Genomic DNA, 7,872 nt, shown 5'->3' on the forward strand with positions numbered 1-7,872 from the left:
ACAGGTACTTTTCCATTGCCAGGGGAGGACATTCTACATTCAGTCACCACAAAGACAGGATAGTATTTGCTTATGTAGAGCCAAGGAGATGTAGACAGAGGCACTTCTGTATGCTTCTATGTCACCTATATAGGTGTTGCCTGATTGAATGTGATTTCTCTGACAGTGACCAGTTATCGATCACGTCATACCCACATTGAGGATGAGCTAAATAGAGCCAATGATGAATAAATAGTTATATATGAATTATATATATATATATAATTATCACCAATTAATATATGAGGTAGAATTTAGAACAATATAGTTTATTATTAAAATGTCTAAAAAAAAAAAAAAAAATGTCTAGTTGTTTTACTGGAATAATCTAGAATTCAGCTACAAGGATGCTTTCCCACAAAAGTTATCACTAGAATATAATGAAAGTACACACAGTATGGGGCTTCTCCTCCAGGACTACCATGTCATAATAATGTCAATCATTAGGCTGTGGAGATTTTTAGGAGTAAGCTAATTCCAAAACATAGGAAATATGGATTAGTCAGGTTCTAGATGAACAGTCTGGCTTGGAATGCTGATTAAATTCATTCTAAAGAAGAGATGCATAGACCCTGGAAGCAGATCCAACAACAATTTAAGCAGTTTCCCAGAGCAGTAACAGTCTGGATCAGATATAGAAAGGAGTCATTTTTCCATCTTCCTTGGGCTACTAGTACACAACCCTCTAGAGTCTCCATGATTTTTACTTTAAGAAAATCTTAAGTTTAAGAAGTTATTTGCTTTGGCCAGGTTTTTGTTCAAGGTTTTGTCTGTTCTGATCAGGATTCACTGTAATGCAGGGTTAAAACCAGCAACTCTAGAGTCATATATCCTTTTTCTAATCAGTGGAGGACCCAGAAGAAATGGGTGGCAAGCTTTTTCAAAGGTCCACCTGGTAACATTTTGGTGAGCCCCCTCAAGTGGGAAAGACCAAGGAAGAACAAGGCTTCTATTAGCAGGATTATCAGGATAACACTCAGGGCAATAATCAGCTCTGTTAATACGGTCTAAGAATACTTGGTAACATTCATTCTCAACCAGTTCAGTTTGGTACAACCAGTGGCCTAGTTCTAAACTAGGGAACCATTGCTGTCCACAGTCAGGGCAATGTGAATTATCTGAGAACAATGGGACCTAGAGAGACAACACAGAAAGCAACGTAACAGTAAGAGGCCACAATGACAAAGAGAGACACCCAAACAACCAGTCCTATTACAGGTTTGGTTTAGCACTTTCTCAGTCCAACCACCATTACTTGGAGAGGGTAAAATTTGGCTTGCACCTCTGTGCAATTCTTCAACATTTCGTTGTCTATTTTTCACTCACTTGCCACCAAGTCTCTGAACTCAGGGACTGATCCAGTCCATGTTATCAGTCACTTACTAGCAGCACAGATCTCAGAATAGCTCCTTTAAATCCCAGCTTCTCAAGAAAAGGTAGGGTTCTAGGCTAAGTTAATGATTTTTTCTTCTGTGTTATCAGCTGGTGGTATCACGCAGAGGCACCTGGCTTACTCTGCTTTGCTGGTAAGTTATTACGTCTGCTTGGTGAAACAGAGGAGCTGACAGGTCCAGTGGGTCTTTGGTGGGCACTGGCACTCTTGCCGTTGCAATACCCGTACACAAGTCTTAAGGCCTTGGCACTTGATAGCGATGTAGAGGGGTCAGGAAAACCTGGCAGAGTCCTCTTGAGCGTGGATGCAATGAAGTCTTTCTTGGGAGGACCTTAATCAGGACCCAGTCACAGGGAAGTAGCTGCTGTTGAGTTGGTTGAAGGGTCTGGGAATGCTTCACACACTTACAAATTCTAGCGGGGTTTTAAATCGTCGACTGTCAATGTCAGGAAAGCCCTTCGAGTGTTCTTTCTGCTCCACAACGCCAAGCTGCACCCCTTGGACGCGGCGGAACAGAACGTCGTCCCCGTCCCTTACACTCAGTTTTAAGTGATCCTAATTAATGGCCCTAAATGGTTAGCTTGATTAAAAAGAGTTAGACCTGGGCTTCCCTGGTGGTGCAGCGGTTGAGAGTCCGCCTGCTGATGCAGGGGACGCGGGTTCGTGCCCCGGTCCGGGAAGATCCCACATGCTGCGGAGCAGCTGGGCCCGTGAGCCATGGCCGCTGAGCCTGCGCGTCCGGAGCCTGTGCTCCACAACTGGAGAGGCCACAACAGTGAGACGCCCGCGTACCGCAAAAAAAAAAAAAAAAAAAAGAGTTAGACCTTTATCGGGAAAGAGGTAAAATTGTGGAAAAATCTAAAAACTCCTGAAAGTTCATTTAGATGAATTGGTTTTCACAAACTACCACATACTGTACTGTCTTCCACATCGCACTCAGCCTGGGGATGCTGCCGATACTTACCACCATAAGCCATGAGGCTCTCAAGCACACACCTTATTTTTCTTTAAAAATGGACTTTCATATTTTAATTTTTTAAAATTGAGATCATGTAACATTGTGTAAGTTTAAGATGTATGTGTTGGTCTGATACATTTAGATATTATGTATGTTTACTACCCAGGCTGGTAGCTCATACCTCTGTCATGTTACATAATTATCACTTTTTGTGCGTGTGATGAGAACAATTAAGATCTAGTCTCTTGGCAACTTTGAAGTTTATAGTACAGCATTATTGACTATTATTCACTATGCTTATTTATCTACTAGCTGTAAACATCACCTTAAACAACATCTCCCCAGTTCCTCCACCCCCCCAGCCTTTGGTGACCACCATTCTACTCTGTTGTTATGTCTTTTTTAGGTTCCACATTTAAGTGAGGTCATACAGTATTTGTCTTTCTTTGTTGGATTTATCTCACTTAGCATAATACCCTCAAGGTTCAACCATCTTGTCACAAGTGGCAAGATTTCCTTCTTTCTCAAGGCTGAGTAACATTTCACTGTATGTGTCTACTACATCTTTATCCATTCATCGACTGACAGACGCTTAGGTTGTTTCCATATCTTGGCTATTGTGAATAATGCTGCAATGAACATGGGTTTGTGGCAGGATCTTAGTTCTGCAACCAGGGATTGAACCCAGGCCCTCGGCAGTGAGGGCATGGAGTTCTAACCACTGGACTGCCAGGGAATCCCCCCAATTCCTTCTTACATATATACCTAGAGTAGGATGTTTGGGTCATTTGGTAGTTCTATTTGTGATTTTTTGAGGAACCTCCATACTGCTTTCCGTAATGACTACTCCAATTTACATTCCCACCAATAGTACACAAGTATTCCCTTTTCTCCACCCTTCTCCAACACTTGCTATTTCTTGTCTTTTGGATAATAGCCATTCTAAGACGTGTGAGGTGGTATCTCATTGTGGTTTTGATTTGCATTTCCCTGGCGATGAGTGATATTGAGCATCTTTTCGTGTACCTCTTGGCCATTTATATGCCTTCTTTTGAAAAATGTCTATTCAGGTCCTTTGCCCACCTTTAAGTTGAATTATTTGCTTTTTTTTGCTATGGAGTTGTATGAGTTATTTATATATTTTATATATTAATCTCATTAGATATACGGTTTGTGATTTTCTTTTTCCATTTTGTAGGTTACCTTTTCAATTTGTTGTTTGCTGTGCTGTACCTCCTTAGTTTAATGTAGTCCCACTTGTTTATTTTCATTTTTGTTGCCGGAAGCACACACCTTCTCAAGAGACAATGTTTCAATTTCTCCTAGGATCCAGAAGCTACTGAGTTTGAACAAATCCACTTTACAGAGAAATGTGCACATATCTGTCTCATAATTAAATAATGTAGTTACCATGTTGCATCTGAGTTTTATGCTGCTCTGTCTTTTGGAACCAGAAGTCCTGCTCAGGCAGGTTTAGAACTTTTATAGTAAATGCACCAAAGTCTTAGTTTTGTTTAGCAGACCAAGCAGAGAGGAGGAGAGAATAAATGAGGCAGAGAGGATAAACTCCCAAAACTCAGTAAATATCAGAGCACCAATCACACTAACAAGGGTAAATACCATTTGATAATAGATTATGTTGCCAGTGAAAATAGTTTGTGAGAAGTTTGTGACAATTTATAAATTGCTTATGTTCTAATAGTAAATGAAAAAAGCAGCAATACCATAGTATCAACAGTATAATCACAACAATGTAAAACGAAAGTGTACTAGAAAACCAGATCTGGAATATTCTCAGGATTGCTAACACACTGTCTTTAAGTAATAGAACATTTGAGTGATTGGTTTTTTTTTCTGCATTACCAGTATTTTTCATATTGAATATGCATTACTCAAGGTATCTTTTGAAATTACCTTTTTTTTTTTTTTTTTTTTTGCAGTACGCGGGCCTCTCACTGTCATGGCCTCTCCCGTTGCGGAGCACAGGCTCTGGACGCGCAGGCTCAGCGGCCATGGCTCACGGGCCCAGCCTTTCCGCCGCATGTGGGATCTTCCCGGACCGGGGCACGAACCCGTGTCCCCTGCCTCGGCAGGCAGGCTCTCAACCACTGCGCCACCAGGGAAGCCCTGAAATTACCTTTTCTAAATTACAACTTTATTCTTTCAAACTATCATTCCCTTTTTGGTATACTTTGTTCTGGCTTTTTCCACACCCTTACCAAAAAAGGGGAAATGCAAACTAATATTGCAGTAGAGTTTATGTATTTATATCTGACCTTCAGAAGTCTTGTTAATCACCAACAACACAAATATTTGTCCCCACAGCTAAAATTAGAGCTGCAATTTTTTCAAACTAATGTTAACAAAAACAATGAAATGATATAATCTCTAGGAAAGAGTCAACAGTGCCTTACAGCATGGTCATTAAAAATGAAGCTGCCATCTTATTATCACAAGACCAGGGAAATTTTGATATTACATAGGACATGGAAATTCTGTGTCCCAAAGACACACCAATCATATCTCCAAATTTGTCATTAGTTCAACAGAATGGACTGGTCTAATTCAAAAGTCATATTTAAATAAAGTATAAATATTATAATATCAAAAGAATAATTAGCATATTCTTTATCCCAGAGAGCTTCAAAGATGTTAATAGATTACCATGATCTCTATTTCTTCAAAGACAAGTAGAAAATAGAAATGTGAAATCATTTTCCTAAGGCCACACAGAGTAAAACATTACTGTGCTAGATACTTAACTGATTTATGAATGTTTCCTGAGTATGTCATTAGAATCTTAAAAATGTTACCACTGCGCTATGGAGAGACAATGTCTCTTTTTTTTTTTAAATCAGAATTCCCATACTGCAAAAGTAATTTTGTATAAAGCAATAGTGTTTTCATTTCCAAAGCAAACTTTTGAAAAAAATAAAACTACTTCCCACCTGGCTTTGTGAGGAACTGCTACTAATAACTACTGTTAAACAGTTTGTAAAAATATGATATGCTATTTCCTTGTCTGGTAATGATAAGCTTAGCAGACCAAAGCATAAATAAACAACTGTGCTATTGTTTTTCAGCTTCAGAAAATTACACATGCTATTACTAGTTGATAATTTTGTGTGCTTAAAATCTAGAAACATTCATTAAAAATTAATAGTCTATGTCATTTTACAAGCATATCTTTAAAAGATATGGAAAGTAGATTATTGGCAGTTTGTGAAATTAACAATGAAAGACTACTGTGTCTCACTTCAAAGATTTACCTAAATATCTAGGAAGGCTCAGGAGCAATTTTGGGAGTTCGCTTAATGTTAAATTCTCTTATGATCTGAAAGTGCCAAAAAATAAAAGAATTACCTCCTGTCTATTCGAACACACACACACCAGTTGCATCACAGCAACTAAGATCACCCATGAACTGATTTTTTTTTAAAGCAGGGGCTCCACTACTTTTCTTTTTCTTCCTGATAAAGAGAAAATACCTTAACTTGCCGCCCCCCCCCATTTGTCTGTGGGTGCAGCAGAAGTCTCACCAGGAAGAATGACAGATTCGTGGAGGAGACTCCAGTGAGTGATGCCATATATAGTTAATTAATGCCATATGTAGTTAATTAATACTAGAAAGAGAAGTGCAGACACTGTAAGCCATATGATTACAAAGGAGACCAAACAACAGAGCACCCTAACAGTCTGGGCCTTTATTAGAGAGAGACAGTTTTCCCCTTCACTAAAAGGAATTTTTCATAAGCACACTCTTACCCCTGAGGAAGAGGAGTGACAAGTGGGGATTGTTAAATTCGGGGCAAATGGAAAAGGCAAGCTCTGCTCCATTCTCTACTTTCTTTCTCTTGAGAGTATGCCTGCTCACGCTGGGCACAAGTTCTCTGCTCCTCTGTGCCCGGAGCCTCCACTGGGTGGGCCTCCTCTTCCCCCAGGGGATTCCTGCCCGAGCCCAGTTAGGCAGTTCTGTCTAACTCCTGGGTTCACAGCTGTTAGCAATCCATGAGGCCAGTACAGCCAAAGCCATTACCTTTACTGGCTTCTGACAGTAAACAGGAAATAAATGGTCCCTGTCTTTGCATTGTTCTATATCTCAACTTGTTCAGAAACCAAGCCTCTTCAAGTATCAGTTTTAGGGCGGTTTTATTCCAATAATAAGTATAGCAAATCACTATACTTACTCTTAGAAAAGGGCTTTCATTCGTTGCTGATTGATTTGCAAAAACTCCAAGTCAAATCTACTGCCTGATTTATAAGGAAGCCATCGATCACACGAGACACAGTCCACACTTGAATTATCTGCTTACCAACATCACAGTTCTGGCCACAGCACTCTACAACGACTTGTGCTATTATTTATGAATGTTTCTCTTTTAAAAGGCTCATTGTTTTTTACTTTAAAGTATGATGCCAAATGGAAACTACTGCAAAAGGAAATTGAGTATCACTTGTCAAAGATTAACACCAAAAACATACATAGCATTTAGTCTATGCCAGACTTTATAAATATCACCTCATTGAATTCTCACCACAATCCTATGAGGTAGGGACTGTTACTGCCGTCGTTTTATAGATGAGAAAACTGAGGCAGAGAGATTAGGAAATTTGCTCAAAGCCAGGCAGCTAGTGAGGGGCAGACTTGGCTCTGCCCCAGGTGTCCTGGCTCCAAAGTCAGCTCTGACCCACCTCAAGTACAGAAAGTGACTATAAAGACAAAGGCAGTGAAAAGAAGTCAATGCTCTCACAGTATAAAAATAAAAATGAAATGCAAAGCACAATAACCATTTAACAAAAATGCACACCTAAAAATTCTATTTTTCGTGCACAAGAAATAGCTGTTAATGACTCAATAGTAAAATTTTAAGTTTAAAAATGAAAATAAAATACAAAGAATAATCACCAATTGATTTCTAAAAATCCACTCTGGAAAAGTCTGTTTTCCTCTTGCAAGAAATTACTGTTGATGATAAGTCAATAATGAAAGCTTCATTTTAAATAGCCTTACTGTAAGATTAATTAAAGTGCCCTGAAGGGAAAGAGGGTTTTAATTCATTTTTGCCGTCCTTTTGCTATGCCCTAAGCAGAAAGTTACAGAGGTTGAATACACCTGAACCATTCTGGGTTTTCATAATGGCATTTTCCCCACCACATCCTTCAGTGTCCTTATCTGCAGTGATAAGGACACCCCAGCTCCTTCCCCACAGGAACCGGCCTTCAAGTGATTCATGTGGTCAGCAGGAAGTGGCTCTACAACTTTAGTTTTAACCTAAGCAACAGTACTGTGTCTGTGAAATCAGGGATTTGATGGGCTGTACCTCTCATAAGGTGTCCATGAAGAGAGACAGTGGTGAGTCCCACCCCGTCTCCTTTGCTCACTGGTCACACAGCTACCAGACATTTCCCAGCAACCCTTGCAGTTAGGCAGGGTCACGTCACAGGCTCTGGCCAAGGGACGGTGCCACGGAAGTGATTCCTG

General features: G+C 39.8%; 1 pseudogene; it reads right to left on the reverse strand.

Annotated features, from left to right (window-relative positions):
- Positions 1–747: 747 nt before the first annotated feature.
- LOC111173303 (torsin-1A-interacting protein 2 pseudogene) lies at positions 748–2,409 on the reverse strand (annotated as a pseudogene).
- Positions 2,410–7,872: the final 5,463 nt, after the last annotated feature.

Source organism: Delphinapterus leucas, chromosome 2 (assembly GCF_059928025.1).
Source record: "Delphinapterus leucas isolate spDelLeu-1000000601 "Yukka" chromosome 2, BTC_Dleu_Yukka2, whole genome shotgun sequence".
Lineage (NCBI taxonomy): Eukaryota > Metazoa > Chordata > Mammalia > Artiodactyla > Monodontidae > Delphinapterus > Delphinapterus leucas.